Genomic DNA, 13,040 nt, shown 5'->3' with positions numbered 1-13,040 from the left:
AGGGCTCAGGCTTTGGCTTCAGTTCCAGACCCAGGCGGTGGGGTCAGGCTTTGGCTTTCTGCCTTGGGCCCTAGTGTGTCTAACACCAGCACTGCTCTCTAGTTTATTTTGGCGGATTGCCTAAAACCTACTCATGGCACCCCAGAGGGATGCTGACCCCTAGTTGAAAGCTGCTGACCTACTGGATGTAACATTTAGGGTTACCACCTTTGAAATGCAAAAAAAAAAGAAAAAAAAAAAAGCTGCCCCCACCAAGGCAAGCCTGCTGCAACCCCAACAACAAGGCAACTCTGGACTCCCCTCCCACAGCTTTAACAGCCACTTATAGTATCTAGAGAGATAACACATATAGATAAGATTGCTATCATTAACATAACAAGTCTCCTCACTCTCCTGTAGGGTGACCAGACAGCAAGTGTGAAAAATAGGGACCGGGTGGAGGATAATAGGAGCCTATATAAGAAAAAGACCCCAAAATTGGGACTGTACCTATAAAATCGGGACATCCAGTCACCCTACTCTCCTGTGACTCAAAATCCTGTCGCACACAAACATGTGGTGCGCTTGCGTGTGGTGGGCAAACAGCTGCTGTATTTTCAAGAGTTTTGATCTGTTATCGCTTAAACTGCAGCAGTGGAAACACTGCAGCACCTTTAGCTGGACACAGAAACTTTTAATATTAGATATCCCAGTGTATTGTGATAGTAATGCAAATCTTTAGACCCACATAAAAATACCCTGGCAGATTACTACTCAGGCAACTGGCAAATCAGTAAAAAAAACCAGACAGGCCAGTCAAATATTAGCCAGGTGGTAACCCTAGGACAGGGGTGGGCAAACTTTTTGGCCCGAGGGCCACAGGTGGGCATGGAAATTGTATGGTGGGCCATGAATGCTCACGAAATTGGGGGTTGGGGTGCGGGCTCTGGCTGGGGTGCAGGCTCTGGGGTGGGGCCAGAAATGAGGAGTTTGATGCGGGAGGGGGCTCCAGGCGGGGCAGGGGGTTGGGGTACAGGGAGGGTGAGGGCTCCAGTGGGGGTGTGGGCCCTGGGGTGGGGCTGGGGTTGGGGGTACAGTAGGGTGCTCTGGACTAGGACCAAGGGGTTCAGAAAGTGTGAGGGGATCAGGGCTGGGGCAGGGGGTTGGGGCACAGGGGTGGGAGGGTTGTCAGGGGTGCAGGCTCTGAGCAGCGCTTACCTCAAGCAGCTCCCAGAAGCAGCGGTATGTCCCCGCTCCCGTTCCTACGTGGAGGCGCAGCCAGGCAGCTCTGCACGCTGCCCCATCCGCAGGCGCTTGGGGCGGGGGCAGCGTGCGAAGCCCCCTTGCTGCCCCTACACGTAGGCAGGGCCGTCCCTACTCATACGCAAATTACGCAGCTGCATAGGGCACCAGGAAATTGAGGGCACCAAATTTCCTGGTGCCCTGTGCAGCTGCATGCTGCTCCAGCCCCTGCCCCTGCTTCACCCCCACTGTGCCCTTCCCCAATGCCCCCACCCCTCCTCCGCCCTCACTCCACCCTTTCCCAACGCCCTCGTCTGCACTCCACCCCTTCTCCAAAGCCCCGACCCCTGTTCCCACTCCACTCCTTCCCACACCTGATCTGACCCAGCCCCACCCCCACTCCCCTGAGGACTGCAGCAGGGCCGGGCCTGCACTCAATGGCAGCAGGAAGTGCAGCGCTGCCGGTGAGTGCTGGGGGGCAGTTCTGCCTTGCCCTCCAAGCCTGCCCCCCCATGGAGGCCTGGGGCCAGGCTCCCCCCCCGCGAGGTGTGTGTGTGGCTGCGTAGGGCCCCAGAATAGCTAGGGACAGCCCTGCATGTAGGAGCCAGAGGGGGGACATACTGCTGCTTCTGGGAGCCATGCGGAGTGGGGCAAGCCCCTGACCCTGCTCCCTGGCTGGAGTGCCAGAGCGGGGCAAGTCCTGGACTCCACTCCCCAGCAGGCGCTTGAGGGCTGGATTAAAACATCTGGAGGGCCGGATGCGGCCCCTGAGCCGTAGTTTGCCCACCCCTGCCCTTGGAACCCTAGATGAGGACTCTGGAAACCTGGGTTTTATTCCAAGTACTGCCACTACCTGGCAAGGGTGTGCACAGGAATAAAAATCTGGCTGCTTTTGGAGGGAAAATTTCTGTTCCCATCCCCCTCACGGCCAGAGGAGCCGGCTCTCCCCCCGCTCCCCCATGTCCCCAGGGCTGGAGGAGCTGTCACCTCCCATTCCAGCAGAGTTCTGTGCCCCCACTAATGGGGGGGGGAGGCTATGCCCCTGCTTGTATCCCTTTGCACACACCCCTGCTGCCTGGGTTTTATTCCCAGCAACCCACTTCCCTTATCTGTGCCTTCCTTTCCACAACGGTAAAATGTGGATGATACTTAATTCCTTTGCCAAGCGCTTGGAGATTTACTGAAGAAAAGCACTATTTATTATATTTCAAAAATTGGTGACAACTTGTAACAAAGGTGTCCTATACTACTACTGGTAAGAGGCCAAGACTTCTAGCTTGGTGTGAGCCACCTGCACAAAGGTTAATACTTTTGAAATGTGAAAAGGAGCAGTGCCAGTGGTGATTCGCTCCACCAATAGCTCAGTAACATGCAAACAGAGAGAGCTCTGGCTGTGCGTGCTGGGTTCCCTGCCACACACACCCACCCTGAATTCTGCTTCATAGTAAGCCTGAACTGTTTGATGAGCTGGCCACGCTAGGGCACGGTCAGGTGTGGGGACAGGCAGCAGAGGACACCATTGGCCGTGAACACTCTATTATGGGAATTGAATGACAAGGTCAGAGAAAGCCGCTGTAGACAAATATTTTCCCCACAGGTTCATGCTGCCGTGCTAGGGCCTGTCCTGTTTGCTGCAGCATGAGCCAAAGCGTGTGGCAGGATCAACAAGCCTCTGTTTACGCTGCCATGATTTGGCTGGCGGCCCTGGCGAGGAGCCAGCTGGCTGCAGCAGGTTTCCTGTTGCGGGGAGCTGTGGGGCTGGCAGGCCCCAGGATGCGGAGTTAGCTGGGGCCCGTTGTCCAGGCTGAAGGTGGGGGCTGCCCTCGAGCCCCACCCTCTGCTGAGGGGCTGCTCCACCTCGCCCCGTGCTCGCACATCTCCAGCTACGGCGCGACACGACCACCGGCCCCACAACCCCGCGGGGCTCAGCCTGCGCCGCACTGCTGGTCACGTGACCGAGACTAGGCGGTTCACTAACCCCGCGGCCCCAGCCCCCTCTGGAGGACACGTGTTACGCGCACGTAACGAGCGCGTTCCCGCAGCTCGCGTCAGTAGCTCGTTCAAACTGGGAGCGCTGAAAACTTGCGGTAAGTGGCGCCGCGCGGCGCTGAGGGGGAGGAAAGCGACGGCAGCCGGGAGGGATCAGAACAGTCTGGGCCTCTAGCGGCGCGCACGCTGTGTGTGGGGGAGGGGGCCTTTAGATAGGCGGGGAGGGAGCGGAGTTCCCGGGTGGGTGCATTCGGGGGACCCAAGAGAGGAGGAGGAGGAGGAGGAAGGAGGAGGAGGAGGAGGCCGGTGGGTGGGTGGCGCCGCGGCTGTAGTAATAACCCGGGGAAAGCTGCTCCTGGGCCAGGCGCGGTGCTCGCTCCGTTCGAGCGCTCGCCGCGGCGGGGGTCGCCGTTGTCCCCCAGCGGAAACCCGGGAGCGGCTGCAGCCAAACGGCCCCCACCGACCCGCTGGGCACTAGCAGGCGCCTTGAAATAACCACTCCAGCGTCACGCTTACACGTCACCGGCAGCGGGGAAGGGTCACGACCCGAGAACCCTGCTTAGAAGGTGACCCGAAAATAAATCGTCTTGACAAATGGTTTTATGGGATTTCCCACGTGCACGCCACGGGAACATTTTCTTAAGGACCCAGCCCAACCAGAGCAAAACTGTCCCTTTCTCCTGTACAGCGTATTAGAAAGTTTAGTCTGCCGCGAACATTGGAGAGCGCGGCCTGTCTGGTCTGGCGACCCCTACAGGAAGAGGCGAGTCTTGCAAAGTATAAGACTGCAGTGGGTGAGACTCAGCTCTTCCTAATCGCTGGCAGAAACACAGGTGCTACAGTGTATCAAACAGTAGGGGTCAGAGTGGCATGTGGGTTGCTGCCTGTGATCTTAGATACACTGCTCTTGTTTGAGAGGTCGTTTTTGTGCTGGCCCACTCCTGCTTTGCTGCCTGCCAGCAAATTATGTTGTGTTGCTTCAGCCTGCTGGAGTATACAGCCAATTCATAGGAAGTCCTGTAAGTAGGATGTTTAGGAATACATCCTAAAGGGTACAAAACACTGGAAGACCTTCAGAATTGTTCTATATATTTAAAAACAACCCTGCCACTAATCTGACTCCCCCTCCTTGCTGACAGGATCAAGTCTCTAGTAGCTGTTATGTCACAGCAGGACCCCTCCCATCCTTTGAGTTTCTCTGCCACTTACCCTGTTAAGATTCCTTCTTGGTGTTTGACTTCTCTCTCTCTCTCTCTCGCTCTCTCCATTTTTTTTTTTTTTTGAGAGAAAGAAAGTGTTTAAAGCCAGAGTTGGAGGGGAAAGGAAGAAAGAGTCAGCAAGAGACCAGATGTTGTCATGTTGAGGTATCCTTCTGCTCCCTGTTTGCTATGGTTCAGTGAGACACATTGATTAGAGCAGAGGCGTCTGACAAAAGAGTTGCCACTGATAGAGGAGGCAGCAGTAACAATACCCACTATTGGAGGAACAATACAGATATAGCATTATTTTAATTGGAAAAATGGCCTTCATGGTGGGATGTTTTAACAGGGGGCTTTTACTGTAGTTTCAACCAGTTTCCCTGGTACTAAAGTCAGGCTTACCGGCCTGCAATTGCTGGGATAACCTTTGGAGCCATTTTTAAAAATTGATGTCAAATTAGCTATTCTTCAGTCATTTGGTACAAAAGCTGATTTAAATGATAGGTTACAGGCTACAGTTAGTAGTTATGCAGTTTTACATTTGAGTTCCTTCAGAACTCTTGAGTGAGTACCATCTGGTCCTGGTGATTTATTACTGTTTAGTTTATAAGTTTGTTCCAAAATCTCCTCTTCTGACACCTCAATCTGGGACAGTTCGTCAGATTTGTCACTTAAAAAGAATGGCTCTGTTTTGGGAATCTCTCTCACATCCTCAGCTGTGAAGACGGATGCAAAGAATTCATTTAGTTTCTCTGCAATGGCCTTATCACCCTTGAGTGCTCCTTTAGCATCTCAATCATCCAGTGGCCCCACTGGTTGTTTAACAGGCTTCCTGCTTCTGATGTACTTAAAATTTTTTTGCTATTACTTTTTGAGTCTTTGGCTAACTGTTCTTCAAATCCTTTTTTGGCCTTCCTAGTTATATTTTTACACTTCATTTGCCTGAGTTTATGCCCCTTTCTATTTTCCTCAATAGGATTTAACTTCCACTTTTTAAAGGATGCCTTTTTGCTTCTCACTGCTTCTTTTACTTTGTTGTTTAGCCATGGTGGCACTTTTTTGGTTCTCTTACTGTGTTTTTTAACTTGGGATATACATTTAAGTTGAGCCTCTATTATGGAGTCTTTAAAAAGTTTTCATGCAGCTTGCAGGGATTTCACCTTTTGTGCTGTACCTTTTAATTTCTGTTTAACTAACCTCCTCTTTTTTGTGTAGTTCCCCTTTCTGAAATTAAGTGCTACAGAGTTGGGCTGCTGTGGTATTTTCCCCACCACACAGATGTTAAATTTAATTATATGATGGTCACTGTTACCAAGCAGTCCAGTTATATTCACCTCTTGGACCAGATCCTGTACTCCACTTAGGACTAAATCATGAATTGTCTCTCCTCTTGTGGGTTCCAGGACTAGCTGGTGTCAAGAAACTTTATCTCTGCATCATGTCCTGAGGTGACATGTACCCAGTCAATATGGGGATAGTTGAAATCCCCCCCTTATTATTGATTTTATTTTAATAGTCTCTCTAATTTTTTTGAGGATTTCACAGTCACTATCACCATCCTGGTCAGATGGCTGGTAATATCCCTATCGGTAATATATATTGGTAATCAGAGTAGCAGCCGTGTTAGTCTGTATTCGCAAAAAGAAAAGGAGTACTTGCGGCATCTTAGAGACTTACAAATTTATTTGAGCATAAGCTTTCGTGAGCTACAGCTCACTTCATCAGATGCATGCGGTAGAAAATACAGTGGGGAGATTTTATATACACAGAGAACATGAAACAATGGGTGTTACCATACACACTGTAATGAGAGTGATCAGGTAAGGTGAGCTATTACCAGCAGGAGAGCGGGGGGGGGATAACATTTTGTAGTGATAATCAAGGTGCGCCATTTCTAGCAGTTGACAAGAACGTGTGAGGAACGGGGGGGTGGGGGGGGATAAATATGGGGAAATAGTTTTACTTTGTGTAATGACCCATCCACTCCCAGTCTCTATTCAAGCTGAAGTTAATGGTGTCCAGTTTGCAAATTAATTCCAATTCAGCAGTCTCTCATTGGAGTCTGTTTTTGAAGTTTTTTTGTTGAAGAATTGCCACTTTGAGGTCTGTAATCAAGTGACCAAAGAGATTGAAGTGTGCTCCGGCTGGTTTTTGAATGTTATAATTCTTGACGTCTGATTTTGTGTCCATTTTATTCTTTTACATAGAGACTGTCCAGTTTGGCCAATGTACATGGCATTGCTGGCACATGATGGCATATATCACATTGGTAGGTGTGCAGGTGAACGAGCCTCTGTTAGTGTGGCTGATGTGATTAGGCCCTATGATGGTGTCCCCTGAATAGATATGTGGACACAGTTGGCAATGGGCTTTGTTGCAAGGATAGGTTCCTGGGTTAGTGTTTTTGTTGTGTGGTGTGTGGTTGCTGGTGAGTATTTGCTTCAGGTTGGGGGGCTGTCTGTAAGCAAGGACTGGCCTGTCTCCCAAGATCTGTGAGAGTGATGGGTCGTCGTTCAGGATAGGTTGTAGATCCTTGATGACGCGTTGGAGAGGTTTTAGTTGGGGGCTGAAGGTGACAGCTAGTGGCGTTCTGTTATTTTCTTTGTTGGGCCTGTCCTGTAGTAGGTGACTTCTGGATACTCTTCTGGCTGTGTCAGTCTGTTTCTTCACTTCAGCAGGTGGACATTGTAGTTGTAAGAATGCTTGACAGATCTTGTAGGTGTTTCTCTGAGGGGTTGAAGCAAATGTGGTTGTATTGTAGAGCTTGGCTGTAGACAATGGATCGTGTGGTGTGGTCTGGATGACAGCTGGAGGCATGTAGGTAGGAATAGCGGTCAGTAGGTTTCCGGTATAGGATGGTGTTTATGTGTCCAGGAAGTGGATCTCTTGTGTGGACTGGTCCAGGCTGAGGTTGATGGTGGGATGGAAATTGTTGAAATCATGGTGGAATTCCTCAAGAGCTTCTTTTGCATGGGTCCAGATGATGAAGATGTCATCAATGTAGTGCAAGTAGAGTAGGGGCATTAGGGGATGAGAGCTGAGGAAGGGTTGTTCTAAGCCAGCCATAAAAATGTTGGCATACTGTGGGGCCATGCGGATACCCATAGCAGTGCTGCGGATTTGAAGGTATACATTGTCCCCAAATGTGAAATAGTTATGGGTGAGGACAAAGTCACAAAGTTCAACCACCAGGTTTGCCGTGACGTTATTGGGGATACTGTTTCTGACGGCTTGTAGTCCATCTTTGTGTGGAATGTTGGTGTAGAGGGCTTCTACATCCATAGTGGTGAGGATGGTGATTTCAGGAAGATCATCGATGGATTGTAATTTCCTCAGGAAGTCAGTGGTGTCTCGAAGATAGCTGGGAGTGCTGGTAACGTAGGGCCTGAGGAGGGAGTCTACATAGCCAGACAATCCTGCTGTCAGGGTGCCAATGTCTGAGATGATGGGGCGACCAGGATTTCCAGGTAGAATACCGCTGGTCGGGGTTCTAGTGGTGTGTGTCTGTGCGGATTTGTTCTTGTGCTTTTTCAGGGAGTTTCTTGAGCACATGGTGTAGTTTCTTTTGGTAACCCTCAGTGGGATCAGAGGGTAATGGCTTGTAGAATTTGGTGTTGGAGAGCTGCCTAGCAGCCTCTTGTTCATATTCCGACCTATTCATGATGACGACAGCACCTCCTTTGTCAGCCTTTTTGATTATGATGTCAGAGTTGTTTCTGAGGCTGTGGATGGCATTGTGTTCTGCATGGCTGAGGTTATGGGGCAAATGATGCTGCTTTTCCACAATTTCAGCCCGTGTACTTTGGCGGAAGCACTCTGTGTCGAAGTCCAGTCTGTTGTTTCAACCTTCAGGAGGAGTCCACCCAGAATCCTACTGTTTGTAGTCATGGTAGGAAGGTCTCTGTGGGTTAGTATGTTGTTCAGAGGTGTGTTGGAAATATTCCTTGAGTTGGAGACGTCGAAAATAGGATTCTAGGTCACCACAGAACTGTATCATGTTCATGGGGGTGGAGGGGCAGAAGGAGAGGCCCTGAGATAGGACAGATTCTTCTGCTGGACTAAGAGTATAGTTGGGTAGATTAACAATATTGCTGGGTGGGTTAAGGGAACCACTGTGTTGGCCCCTTGTGGCATGTAGTAGTATAGATAGTTTTGTGTCCTTTGTAAATGGCTTGTGTAGTTTTTGTAAAGTCCAGCCAGGAGGAAGTTTGTGTGGAAGGTTGTTTTGTTATGAGAGTATCCAGTTTTGAGAGCTCATTCTTAATCTTTCCCTGTTTGCTATATAGGATGTTGATCAGGTGGTTCTGCAGTTTCTTTGAGAGTGTGTGGCACAAGCTGTCAGCAAAGTCTGTGTGGAGAAACTTTTTAAAAAAGTTCTTTCATGCGGCCCTCATGGCTGCCAGCCGAGGTGGGACGGGAGTGGGCAGGAGAGATTCACATGCCCCTCCTGACAATATTGCTCCATCCTGCTGCTCCTAGGACCCTCCTAGGGGTTGCACTCGGCAATGTGTCATTCATAAAACTTTTGAGGTCTGTGCCCTGGGGGCCATTCACCTCGGGCAGCTCAGCTCCCTGCAAGCGGTTCCCTATCCTTGGTGTTGCTGGCGCAGCCATAGAGGAGAGACCCATGCAGCCATGCTGCTGGCTCTGTCTGCTGCAGGCTCCGCCCCCTGCAGCTCCCATTGGCTGGGGGAGATGGACAGAGATACCATCACTGGTTGCTGGGCGGAGTCGACCATGGAGGCAGCATCATTAGTTGCCGGGCAGAGTCAGCTGTGGCGGCATGAGGCCAAGGGAGCGAGGGAAAAGGGTGGGAAACGGGCTGGGAGGTGGTGTGACTTGTGAGGCTCCAATGACAGCGCAAGGGGGCACGCTGCCTCCGTTCCCCCTCCCCGAGTGCTAATTCCGTGGCCAATGGGATAAGATAAGGTTAAGATAAGAAGAAAGGAATTAGGTTCTTTCTAGCTGTTGGCGCTGCAGGTCTGTGTAATGAAATGGGGCCCTTTATTTACTTTTTTACCCAGTGTCCCATGTAATGTTGGTAGGTTGTGTAGGAGAGGGCCATCTTACCAGGAGCACCAGAGGGCACTGAACCTGATGGGAGCATAATCTCAAACACACAGGGAGGGTTAGAACCACCCACTGCCCCATCTCATTAGGATAGTAGCCATGCTTCTCACCCCCTGCATCTGAGCTGTGGGCAGACCATGATTGTGCCGCCTCCTCAGCCGCTTTTGTGCCCAAGAAGGCTCAGCCCAGCAAGGTCCTTCTGTCAGCAGAGCATGTAGTGTGGAAAGTGGAGCATGAGCTGCCTCATGGTAGGATGGTGCTTGGTGGTCACTGAGAGACCAGGTTTCTATTCTTGGCATTGCCTTTGCCAGTGATGTCTTGTGTGACCTTGGGCAAGGCCTCAGTTCCCCTGCTGTCCCAGGAATAATAATAACCCCCCCCCGCCCCCCCCGTTTGTGTGTGTGTCTGTCTGTCTCTCTCTCACTCTCACACTCACACTCTGCTTGTAAACAGCCTTACAGAGAGATGTCTCAACCTAAAAAAAGGAAAATTGACGACGAACACGGCCAATTCCAAGATAAGTGGACTGTTGATTATTTTGTCATTGAGTACAGACTGCCTCATGCCTGATCTGCAAAGACAAAGTTGCTGTTTTAAAAGACTACAGTGTCAAACGACATTACACAACGAAACATGCACAGCAATATGATAAATATCAGAGAGAAGATGGCCTTACAATTGAAAAAAGAATTAGTGAAGCAGCAGCAGCTTTTTCAGAAGGCGAGAAAAGAGAGTCAGCAGTTTTGGCAAGTTAGGTCATGAGTGAAATGATTGCAAAGTGTGGGAAGCCATTTACTGATGGTGAATTTATTAAACAGTTCTTTATTAAAGTCGGTGAGATTGTATGTCCCAATAGGCTGATATTGCTAAAAACATCTCTCCTATCTCCAAATACAAGTAGCAGAGCGTATTCTTGAGCTCTCTAAAGATATTGATGGGCAGCTCCTCGAGAAAAGCACAGCTTTCCACGCATATTCAATCTCAATTAATGAGAGTACCGGTTTTGTTGACAGTGTGCAGCTTGCCATATTTGTGAGAGGCGTTGATGAAAACGTTGCAGTAACTGAAGAATTGCTCAGCTTGTCAACAATGTGTGGTAGAACAATGGCCAGTGAAATTTTTCACTGCCTCACAGAAGCACTGGAACAATATGGTCTGTCATGGCACTTGTTAGCAGGCTTGACCCCTGACGAGGCCCCAGCAATCATTGGTCAAAAAGACAGATTGGTGGCACTAGTACAAAGAAAGATGGCCGAGCAAAATGATGAGCAACAAATAGCATTACACTGCATCCTTCACCAACAAGCACTATGCAGTAAATCTTTGAAGTTTGACTATGTCATGTCAGTTGTTGCGAAAAGTGTGAATTACATTTGCTCAAGTTCCTTGCAGCACAGACAGTTTTGTGCTTTCTTGGAAGAAATTGAATCTAAATGCAGTGATTTGCTCTGCTTCACTGAGGTGCGCTGGTTAAGCAGGGGTTCTACTTTTTCTTTGAATTGAAAACAGAGGTGAAAAGATTCATGGAAGAAATTAAAATGCCTGTACCACAATTTGAAGATCACAAATGGATGACAGATCTTGCTTTCCTTGTTGACGTAACAAGAGATGAATATGCTAAACCTGAAGCTGCAAGGTCCAGGCCAGCTGGGGACAGCAGTGTATGATGATGTGAGAGCATCGACAACTAAACTAAAATTGTGGAAAAATCAGATTTCTCAGGGGAATCTCAATCAATTCCCAGTATGCAAGTCACTTGTGGAAGAGCTCGGCTCTGAAATACAGTTCAGTGGTTCTGAATACACTACTAAGCTTGACCTGCTTTTACAAGAATTTGATCAGCAGTTTGCAGATGTCAGAAAGCACAAAGAAAGCTTCGCTATGTTTGCTAATCCATTTTCTGTTGATGTGAAAACAGCACCATGTGATTTACAAATGGAACTCATTGATATGCAGTGCAACAGATCTTTAAAGATTAAATTCAGAGAAACCAAGGATGTCACCGAGTTCTTCAGACAGCTACCACCATCTTTCCCAAATCTTTGCAAAACCTTCAGAAAGATCATGTCCTTGTTTGCCAGTACTTACATTTGTGAGAAACTTTTTTCCACAATGAATATAAACAAGTCAAAAATATTGAACACAACTATCTGATGCACACCTTGCAGCTTCCTGAAGCTTTAACTGTTCAGTCACTGAGGCCAAACATCAACAAAGTGACAGAACTGAAGCGTTGTCAGGTGTCTGGCAAACACTAAAAACTCTCTGGCAGGTGAATAATTGTATAAAGTTGTATGACAGTTTTAGTATTTCTAAGAAATTCCAAATAAAAAATACAATATAAACTTTTTCTTTTCTGAACACCATCGTCAGTGACATTATTGGCCCGTTGGGAGGATTTGAGGACTGGCACTGGCCCTAAAGTAAATTGAGTTTGAGACCCCTAAATTAGACTTTGAATAAAAGAGGCTTGCAAAATAAGAAAAGAAGAAACCTCACAGGAATTTTCAGAATAAATTAGCAGAATGATTGATATGAGAGGCTTTGGAATGATCTTTGCTGCTCCAGCCTGCATCCAACATCTGTAATTCTTTAAAACTAAACAACATAACTACTACCATTATGATCAGATTTTCAGTCTTTTAAGTTATTTTACTCAATTTTTAAATGTTCAATCATTTTGCATAATTTTATGTGGTTATTTAAAGAAATTTACAATATTCTATTGGAGAAATTATTGTATGCTGTATACATAGTATATACAGAAGTGAGAAATATCCAGCTCTATTAAGCATTGTGCAGTATATGAACAGTTATGAAAAAAAATAAACTCTTCATATTCAAATTGTCTTTTAATGATAAAACTAGTAACTAGCTACAGAGTATTCCTTTGTTCTGAGCATAATTGGAATTTTGATTTGGGATGTTTGGTAAGGACCCTGGGGTTCATGTGCAAGAGGTTTCAAATGGTTTCTGAAATACCCATATCTCCTAATTTGCCTTTGGTTCAGCAGTGGGTTTTCATCTTAAAAAGATAATTCAGTATGTCAGGTGGACACCATTGCATTGTGAGATCATTCAGGACCTATTAAGCATAGTGTTGCATTATGAGATCATTCAGGACCTATTAAGCATAGTGACAGTTCTAATTAATGTCTGAAAACTACATTTCCCTACTAACTGATGTTGTTTATAGAGGCTGTTTGGATTCTACCCCTCCCCCTCCCCCCAAGTTTTGAAAACTTGGCAGGAACTGATGAGTCTTCAGTTTCTAAGCAATTGCTTCCTTTGTATTGAGGATAAATTTATCAAAATGTGAAGGTCAAATTTCTAAACATTACAAGAACTAAATTAATTGATAATATATATTTCCATGGGATACGTACTAGGAATTATAATGATTAGATAAATTGAACAATGAAACCTTCCCGTTAATTAGTTATCAAACAGCTTCATTTCAGTCATTGCAGAGTAAATATTCTTGGATGTACAGACATGTGTTTCTTTGTTTTACAATTTGTTTATTTTTTTAAAAAAAAGACTCTGCCATTAGTTGAGGAA

At 47.5% G+C, this 13,040-nt stretch overlaps 1 protein-coding gene across 3 annotated transcripts in view; it reads left to right on the top strand.

The window, feature by feature from the left end:
* Positions 1-3,011: 3,011 nt before the first annotated feature.
* The window catches only part of IMMP2L (inner mitochondrial membrane peptidase subunit 2), an 811,025-nt gene continuing 800,996 nt past the window's right edge, over positions 3,012-13,040 (top strand). The window contains exon 1 of one of the 3 annotated variants that reach the window (XM_074942240.1): positions 3,012-3,308. The gene's annotated coding sequence lies outside the window, so the exon portion shown is untranslated. The remainder of the gene's footprint in view (positions 3,309-13,040) is intronic. The other 2 variants (XM_074942241.1, XM_074942242.1) reach the window with 2 other exon arrangements.

The sequence above is a fragment of the Natator depressus genome, chromosome 1, assembly GCF_965152275.1.
Source record: "Natator depressus isolate rNatDep1 chromosome 1, rNatDep2.hap1, whole genome shotgun sequence".
Taxonomy (NCBI): Eukaryota; Metazoa; Chordata; order Testudines; family Cheloniidae; genus Natator; species Natator depressus.
The sequence above is the reverse complement of the archived record's forward strand: the minus strand, read 5'-3'. Positions and strand labels throughout refer to the sequence as shown.